Source organism: Tauraco erythrolophus, chromosome 7 (assembly GCF_009769465.1).
Source record: "Tauraco erythrolophus isolate bTauEry1 chromosome 7, bTauEry1.pri, whole genome shotgun sequence".
Classification (NCBI taxonomy): Eukaryota; Metazoa; Chordata; class Aves; order Musophagiformes; family Musophagidae; genus Tauraco; species Tauraco erythrolophus.
In genome coordinates, this window is record NC_141471.1 from 4,153,635 (window position 1) to 4,163,742 (window position 10,108).

Genomic DNA, 10,108 nt, shown 5'->3' on the forward strand with positions numbered 1-10,108 from the left:
CTTCAAAACCAATAATCAATGCAAAACATCTTGTTTTCATTGAGGAACGATTTTTGATACACGTACCGGCCTCCAAAACCAACCAAGAAATCATTAAAAGAATGTTCCAGCCAGTTGTAATGGAAACATTCTTCATTTTTCTTTCTGTAATTTTAATTTTTCATTGCTCAAATATGTGGCTGCAAAGAAACACAAGTGGAGTACTAATAGAAATGTAGTACATGACCAAATCCTGAGCAGTAACTTGTGAAGTGAAAGAGCAGAAAAACTAGAGGAATTTAGCTTCCCTTTGTCTCAGTGTGTCATTATATGACTCACTAAATGTTCCTCTCCATCACATAACAGAAGTCGAGATACCAATGTTCTGGCAGTTTTCTTGCTGGGTACAAAGGTAACCACTTCCTGCTAAAAGCATCTGTATTGTTTTCAAATAGCTGATAAATGCAAGTGCCAAAGGAAAGCAGGGGAAAAAGAAAAAGGGGGAAAAAATAAAGAGAGAGAGAAACTAAAAGAGCCCAACATTTTACATGTAAGCTGTAAATTAACCAAATTGAATTATATTCTCCACTGTGTCTCTGGGAAGAAAGAAAATTACTGGTGTTCCAATAGTTGCTACTTTATTTAAAGCTACTCTGTTGTTGTTGGTTTTTTTTAAAGCAGAGAGAGACCAAAACTAAAATCCAACCAGTTGTTAAAAGCTACTTTCCTTTTGTTACTGAGCTTCTGAAAGGGCACTCAGGAAAACAGATGCATTAAAAGCTGGGGGACGAGGATAGACAACACTTGCACTTCACTGCTTCAGGGTATTTTGTCTCATGTCCATGCAAATGCCAGAAACAGAAAAGCAAATCAAATGCCACATGCCAGCAAAATAGGTAAGCACCTGCTTAACTTCAATATTGAAAAAAAACTTTGAGATTCTCTGTGTAGTTTGGTGAGAAAAATCAGCATATGGGAAGGCATAGGGTGTATTTATGCTGCTAATAAGCCTAGACTTGCACTGGGGACCAAGGCTGGGTTACAACTTCATTTTTAACATGGCCAGAGAACCTCTCCAAAACCAGGTGCAGACCACAGAGAGAGCTGGGCTATCACTTTGCTGATCCATGACAAAATTGGCTGTCACAAGCAATGATTCCTGAGCAACAATGGATCCAGCACAGGCAGGAAAATCTATTGGAAATGCCAGATCAATTGCACCAGGGCAGACAGATTGACATATATGCAGGGGTCTGCATGTTTGTGCAGGTCTCTAGGAGTCTCCTGGATGGGAGCCCTTACACATCCTACAAGGTTCTGACACATCCTTAGTGCAGGATAGTAAAAGAGCTTGTGAACTCATGGTACTCTGTGGATGCCGAACAGAAGAGCTGACTAGTAAGACAATAGAATTGGTCATGTCTGATAGGAATCAGCTTTGAGGAGTCTCAAGGGTGGTCTTGAAACAACATAATTTCGTACAGTGTCAGCACAGTGAGGGCAGGCAACGCTCACAACTCTCTCTCACTTGTCTTTATGTAGAAGATGATGTTGGGTGGGATCATCTGGCTAACCATCAACACAACTCCAACTGATCTGAGTGAGCTTCCTTTATAAGCCATGGAGAGCTAGTGAGGGGAGTCTGCAGTGCAATTAATTCACCTCATCTTACAACAGAGTATCAGAAACAGATCAGATAAATCACATCTAGGAATGATCTATTCCTCTTTTTTGACTACAAAGAGAGCCCGAGTTGCCTGACCTGGATTTAGGCACTTACTCTTAGAAGACTATGTAATGACAGATGAATCCCATCTCCTTGCAGCTGACTAGATGATTCCATTGGGACTGCATCTCTAACAACAAAAGCTTTATTCTCCCATTACAAATACCATAAGACATGCAGCTCCTATGGCAGAGAGATCTGAAAAAAAAAAAAAAAGAAAATATGGTCAACAAAACAGAACCATATTGTTCTATATATGTGATATATTTCTTAGGTTAAGGAAGGTCTTTTGATTTTTCATGGTGGCAGTTGTCTGCATTTCTTACTGGAAGATACTAGAGCAAAATTTGCATCAAAAATGATTAAAAACCACCCCGTGCTTTCAATTAATATAGTCCCTGTTCCGAGAGGAGACTTGAGTATTTGTGCAGCATTAACCATGTGAGTAGGTCGAGTTGGTTTCCACAGCTGGTGTGGATTGTTTTCCAGGAATGCAACAACCCTTCAAAAACTTTACAGAGATTCTAAAATCAGTAGAAAAATGTTCATTTTTCAAGAAAACATTGATGTTTCCAAAATACTTCATCCAGCCCTGGTTATGAAATGAATAGTAAGTTAGTGTTTCCAACAGCTTCAGTGTTGCAGTCTTTATCAGAAGGAAAGTGAAAAAGCTATTTTCAGTCAGAACGGGAATGTTATTTTTTTAATCCTCTGTATAAAATATGACAGCTCTGTAATCTGTGAGGTGACATGTGAAAAACAATTCTATCAATAATCACCTAGCCATAAAATTTACTGTTTATTCATTCTTTCTCTTGTACCTACTCACAAACGCTCAGAAAACATCACTTTTTCTTTCTTTATTTTTTTTTTAATGAACTCTACAATTAAACAACCGCCTACTAGAATCAGAAATCATCTTCATTTCAGGTCTAGTCCTTTTACTAAAACTAAGCCTCACAGAGGTCTCTACAAGCCTACAAGGTTTTCTCTCTAAATCCATTAAGATGTATTAAAACATCATAAATGCACTAGTAAAACGAAATAAAGACAGGGAACTACTGAGGTTTTGTCACAAAACTAGAAAAAGGGACACTGCATGATGAATCTATGCACTGCACATATTCACTGCACTATGAATCTATGAATCTATGAATCTATGATTTTTAGAGTTGATTTTTCAAATTCATCCACTACTGTCACAACCAAGTGACTGAATTGTCCTGGTTTTGACAAGGATGGAGTTAGTTTTCTTTTTAGTAGCTAGAATATCTCTGTGTTTTGGATTTAGCCTGGGATTTGTTATGAGAAGAATACTGACAGCACACTGATGTTTATAGTCGATGCTGAGATATCAAGGACTTTTCAGTTTCCCATGTTTTGCCAGTGTGCAGGAGCACAACAGGCTGGGGGGAGCATGGCTGGGACAAAGGGTCCACAACTCCCTTTATGATTTAAACTTAGGTTTAGGATTGAAGGCTAAATTGGCAAATGCAGTATTCCATATCATGGAACTTCATGTCCAGTATATAAATGAGGGTTGACCAGGAAGTTTTTATTGCTTTTGGATTCTCAGACTCTCAGAATTCTGTCTTTCTCTTGTTCTCTTTTCATGCATTTCACTCTTCTGGGATTGTGGTTTTGGGACTTATCCGTGGGATCGTTTGCCAGGATGGGACATGCATTGGTCACTGTATGGTGAGCAATTGCACTGTGCATCACTTGTTTGTAAGTACTATTATCATTTTGAATATTATCATATATTATCATTATTATTTTTAATTTTATTTTATTTTGTTTTAGTTGTCGAATTGTTCTTGTCTTGTCTGCCAGTATCCTTTCTTTTTCCTTTTTAACTTTCTTCTCCCTTCCCAGGGGGTGGAGAAGGGTGAGTAGGCAGCAGTGTGGTGCTTGGTTGCCAGCCACCATGGAGACATCCGTGAAAAAGTTTCACAGAATCATAGAGTGGTTTGGGTTGGAAGAGACCTTCAAGATCATCTAGTTCCAACCCCCCTGCCATGGACAGGGACACCCTCCACTACACCAGGTTGCCCAAAGCCTCATCCAACCTGGCCTTGAACACTTCCAGGGATGGGGCAGCCACAACTTCTCTGGGCAACCCGTTCCACTGCCTCATCACCCTCAGAGGGGAGAATTTCTTCCTTATTCCTACAACAGTGAACAGCCAAGTAGCTGCAGCACTAAGCCCAGGTCAGTTGTTAATTCTTTTTCTTTTGCTTGGCATCTCAGATGGATTTTAAAGCTTGAATTGAGCTCTATACAACCACAGCAATACTGCTGCCTGTACCTGGGGTGCTTTTGTGCTGAATCCATGTTTGCTACTTGATGGGGTATAGCCTAAGAGAGTCCTGCTTCTGGCAGGAGTTATTTTTACTCAAACACTAGCTCTGAGGCACTGATTAATACATTGAAATGATTCTGCCTTTGCTTTGTCAACTTTACCATCTGCCTGCTTCTCCATCATCTGTCCAAATGGGAGGAGATAGTCCCACTGAAGTCCATCTCCTCCCAGATGCTTCCAGTAACAATGCACGGAGTCTTGGCAGTTCCCAGAGGACTGCAATGTGTTCCCTTCATGCTTGGAGATGCCTATAGGCTGCCATGGGAAGTCATTATGACCCTGAGTGGTGTTCAATGTGGCTGTAAAAGTGAAGTGATACATATTCCAGTCAACAGTCACCTTGCAAACAAGTTGCATGCTGCTTTCCCGTAGTGTTTGGTGGTCTGGGAGCCTGTAGACCATGCTTGGGGATGAGTAAGAGCTTCAGCCATGCCTGAATCCACACTTGCAGTCTCACAACCTGTACAAGGCTTGACACACTGGCCTGAAGGGCACCTTAGACTTGCTCTACTAAGGGATGTCCAGTGTAAACACATGGCACTACCCTGCAGAGATCCCTCCAGGTGCCTTTATGATCATTTCAGCAATCCCAGGCAAACAGAAAGTGAAAGAAAGATGTAATGTCCTGGTTGTAGGATGGATAGTGGAGACCATTGGTGCTGTACTGAATGCTGAGAGTCTCACTGGAAAGACAGTGAAATAATTCGTGCATTGAATAGGACATCTTAATTGGTACGTGTCAAGGGAATCCGTCACAAGTATAATCCGTTTTCAGCGAGATGAGACCTGTGAAGGTCCCGGCTGCCATCTAGTGGAGTCGTGATGTCTTTAGGCTGAAATAAATATGTAAATACTGTGCATGGGAACAACAGAGAGATAGTCTGTAATCTGTAGGTTAAATAGCCTCGTTACTTGAGAAAAAGTCACACTAAAATAGCCTAGACACCAGTGAAACAGAGGACAGAACCACATCCTAATCCCAGAAAGCAGACGATAAAGGAGCTTTCCCATCAAGCTGATTTGGGCTCAATGTCCTGTTTTACACATTGTTTTTAACTGTCCAGTAAGGAGATGGAGAAAATCCTTCACCTGTTAATGCACTCAATGTGGATTAGGTGTGACTATTTCTCTAGTTTCTAAAATCACTTCAAATTATTGGAAATTAATGCTGTTCCCAAAAAAAGGTGTTTCTATCATTTCTGTGTGCTGGTATCAGCTCTCATACAGACATGGTCAATTGGATCAAGGAATTATCTCTTGCTGGAAACCAATCTGAGTTATTAAAATAGAGCTTGTGCTTGGGCAGAACAGGGGAGGCACTACCCCACCTTGTTGTCATTTCCAAATCTTGTTTTAGCTGTAACAGCTAAAGGTGAATCCCATTCCTAACATAATGGCATGGTTTTAGCTGTTTGTCCTGATCATGGAGAATCCAGCTCAGTCGTTTCTGCTTCTTCCACTGCTCTTGGAGAAAGGGAAAAGGACCACTTCAGGATGAGTCTTCCCTCTTCCCTAAGATAGATTGATCAAATTTCAAGGTGAAATTTGACTCAGTGAATATTTTCCATCTATAGTGTAACAGGTAGCTGTTATAAGAAACAAATTTTTTTTCTAATATTTTAAACATACAAAAAGCAGTGAGAGGTCAATCCGACTTGAGTCAAATTTGGGAAAAGGAAATGGATACCTATAGGCCTCCAATTTGGAAGTGGATTGACCAGAAGAACAGGCTATATAATCTAAGCTTAGAGCAAGGAATGACATCATCATGACCAACTATGGCACAGATAAAACAGTCTGTCAAGTTCAGTGAGTGTAATAGCAGAAACAAAGAAACACAGATTTATTACAGACATTTGTGTGTACGCTGGAATATTGAGGATTTATTGTATGTGCTCCTGTCGCTTTAAGAAATATATTTATTGTCCACTTTGACACAGCAGCTTTGTTGAATCACATACAATATGACAGGAAAATCTTATTGCTACATAAAATTACAAATAATATTTTCATTTTTTTCTCATAAAATATTAATAGATATAAAAAATGGATAACATTGGAACCAAAATTTAGTAGAAATAAACATTTCCATTCATTTAATATTATGATATGAAATATGAACATTATGTATTTATATTTAACACTAAACAACATTGATATTCTGCAAGTAAAAAGGTAAAGAAATATTCATACAAACTGCAATTTATTTTTTAAACTCTTAAAAATTCATAGTATGTCACAAAACCATTTCCACTAACCTCACCATCATTCTGATATATTTTGCAGTGTGCAAGATCTGATTAAAAGTTTTCTACTTTATGGATAATTGCAAGACATTCACCTTAAGGATACTATATTAATATCTTAATTTGGTAACATAAGAGCACGATTCAAGCTAGTCAGTGATGGTGTAGTTGTAATTGTCTCTCTTGCAGTCGAAGCTGATGTGGATTACTTGTGTCTGATCTCTGTTTCAATTTCCAGACCTCTCCCTGATCGTCAGGGAACAGCAACGTTATAATTAAAAGATGTTTCATGCTTGTTCTCAATCTATTATAGACAGACAGGAACATCTCCCTTTTCCTGCAGAGACATACAGGCAACACAGAAGATCTGGGCTCTTAATACATGGAAGGATTTCAGGTACAAATTGGTTTAAATAATAAACTTTACCAGTGGAGTTTTTATTAGGATAACCAATCTAAGCCTCACTGAACATTTTGGACCACTTCTAATATTTTTCTCTTCTTTACAATGTCCTACAATAAGGTGAATGTCCTTATCCCTGTAGGACATTCCTTGGTAGAAGTACTAAGTGTTTACTGTATTTCAGATTGAATCACAATTCAAACAAAGCAAAACACTGAAAAGTTGCCATTTCTTCAGTCAAATCTGAACTTATTTCCTGCTGTAAAAACAGTAATAGTAACCTTGTCTTGACGTTAAAGACAGAAGAATGACAAATACACACTGTTAGTCATTATATGATGTAACATTTTACTTTGTTAATATAAAATATACACTATTAGTAGAAAAGACTTTGCCATTGTTATTGATTGCCATTGAAGTTATTGACAGTTATACTGTGTGGGGAAACAATGTGAAGCACTAAGCTAGACAGAAAAAAGAAAAGAAAACAAAACATTGTAAAAGATTGATTATCCGACTGAGAAAAGGTAAAAAAAATTAGGACAAAACCGATAGACAAGAGCCTGACAGAAAATGCTATCTTAATATATGCTGTAAAAGACACTAATCAAATACTCTACACTGGGATATTTTCATTCAGAAAAAATAAATTGAAGATGGGGTCTTTAGTGATGCTATCATAACAAAAATATAGCTTATTTTTAGGAATCTGGCAGGTGTCTTTGAGGGTAGAAGGAGAAAAGTTAATAAATGTCATAAAATTGGTTATGATATAACATAAAAGCCAAATCCAACTGACTTAAATTGCAACTAAGCTGGTAGAAACCTGGCAGATGTTCCTGAGACTTCTGGTCTTCTTTTCCACTGCCTGGAAGCTCTTCTACTTCTGTCTTTGCTCATTGCTGTATAAATGCTGCAGCAAGTTGCACCCCCTGGAAATTATTCTCTATCTTCAGGTTAGTTTTCCATTGCTCTGGCCCTACTCCAAGTGAAAGTTAATCATACTTAACATAATTTATTCTTTAAAGGTTAAGGAGTTTCTGTTACTCACACTTTTCATACCTGTTTTATCAAACTTTGCATGTGACAGGCAAGAACTTGCAGAAACATAATCTTAGGCAATAACTATGCACATGCTCCTAAACCAGTGCTACGCTGGGTAAAAATTGTCTAAATTAAATGCAATTCCCTTCCTGAAAAAACAAAAATTTCTTAAGCTATTTAAATTCTGCTTAACACTTCATAATCAAGACTGAATTCACTAAAATGTAATATAACCTTAATATCTATGCCACACCTAGTTGTAACCGATATTAATATTCTAATTAAATAGTCGGAATCATGTCTTCTGATTTAAGACACTTCTGTTTCCAGTTTTAACTACTCCCACAAGAAAGTATTCCCCCTATAGCCACTATTTATTTCAGGAAACTCTCTCTGAAGATTCCTGCCTCTGTTCATGTTAGACAAAACTGAGGTCACTGGGAAAGGACAAAGTCCTAATTTTTGATAGCCCTATTTAGGTGAGAAAGGATGCTGCAGATACTTGAATTGTCCAAATTATATATGCTACAAAGCTCATGGAAATTGTTTGGACATAAATAATAATACTAATAATACCAGACTGACTGCCAGTATTCTTGATTCAGAGGGATTTGGGGCCAAGCCCTTAATGCAGGCTTCTATAAAAGCAGAGAATAAGAGCCCTGAGAAGCCCATGTATTCATATGCCTTCATATCTGTTACTAATATTTCCAGTTACTGTCAAAGTCATCATGGTAACACCATTACAGAACTGTAGGACTTAATTACAAGGCAGAAAATCCAATTGATACAGCCAAGACTTAAAAGAGTCTTAATATTTCACGTTATATCACTGCTTGAGACATGGGGATAAGAAAATGCCTTCGCACATTCAGAAATCAGCTGAGTCAGACAATGGTTGATCTGTTCAGCAGAAGAAATAATTTTATTTGGTTTTTATCACCTCTTTGGAGCATGATAGTCTTCGGATTAAATTTGCCACTTCACAGTTATTATTCAGAATTACACAACAGAAATGTGGCAGCTGTAGGAAATTTTCTACCTAAGCATATATGGGTAGAGATGGGTAAAATATAGATGTTAGTTGAGCTTTCCAGCTGATAGAGACTCTGATCTTTTGGAGGCTGAAAAACCTCCATCTCCATCTCCAGGAAAGACAACTCCTTCAACTGCCTTGACACTCCTGCTTACAGATTGAGCCACTTTTTCTCCTGAGCTAGATGCTACGTGGCACTGAAAGCCCTGCAAACTCATCTCCCTGTTCGTCTTTTTCTTTCAGCAGATCACCAGCCATCTGACATGTGCTTCCATCTGTCTCATCATGAACCTCCCCCAGTAAGGGAAGGAAACTGATATAAACAATATCTGGGGCCCCACATTGTAACGTGTTGCAAGGAGTCGCTGCTGGAATGGAAATAACCACCTTCTCCCACTGCTCCCTCAGCCTCTTCTCCCATCCCCAGATCTGAATTCAGCTGTATTTGCTGAATTTTTCACCGACTGGAGAAAAAATGGAAAAATCCCACAATTTTTCTTTTTGTTTTTCTTTTTTTTTTTTTTTTAATGGACAGAGGAAGACACCTCTTTGCCAGTCAGCTTTAAGATAAAAACTAAATCTCCTAGTCCATCTCCCGTGGGTCTCATTCTCTTTCTGTGCAAAAGATTATTTTTCTTTTTAATTTACTTGCAAAAAATAGTTATTTCTTAATGATTTTCTTATGGAGCCTTGTCCTTCCCAACACCTCTGCTTTCTGCTACTTAGCTATCAGAAATTTTCTCACCTGTAGCTACTGAAATAACATCAGAACTTGAGAGCGTGTTAGGTTTTATTGTGAATTTTGAATCTTTTTGCTTCTAAAGAGACAATATAAAAAGACAATATAAGAGGACCTTTTCGTCATTGTGTTGCAGTTTGGCAAGGCATTCTATTTCTTGTTTGCATGTTTACTGAATCAAAGAAAAAGAATAAAGCTTGAACAAATTGGATAAACTCCATCTCCCACTGCATGAGGATTGAATTCCAGTTTCCACAGCTGGTCATCAATGTTGTCATGAAGGGCACTACTGTTGCCCACTCCCTAGACACATTATGCTATATGGTTCATCAGTGAAAGTGCACAAGAAATGAACCAAGAAGAGTTGATTTTTGTGTTTGCTGTGATGCACAGTATATCGATGAGAGAGTTTTGTCTGTTTAGAAGGCCAGTCAGTGTTTAATCAGTCACTCCAATGCTTGTCCTGCAAAAGAGGCCCAGTGGGTAGAATTGCTGTAGAAGTGGATCATCCTCCAACTTGCTCAGTATAAACTGCAATCCTTACGTTTGGTGGGTTTTTTGGTTTGCTTGTTG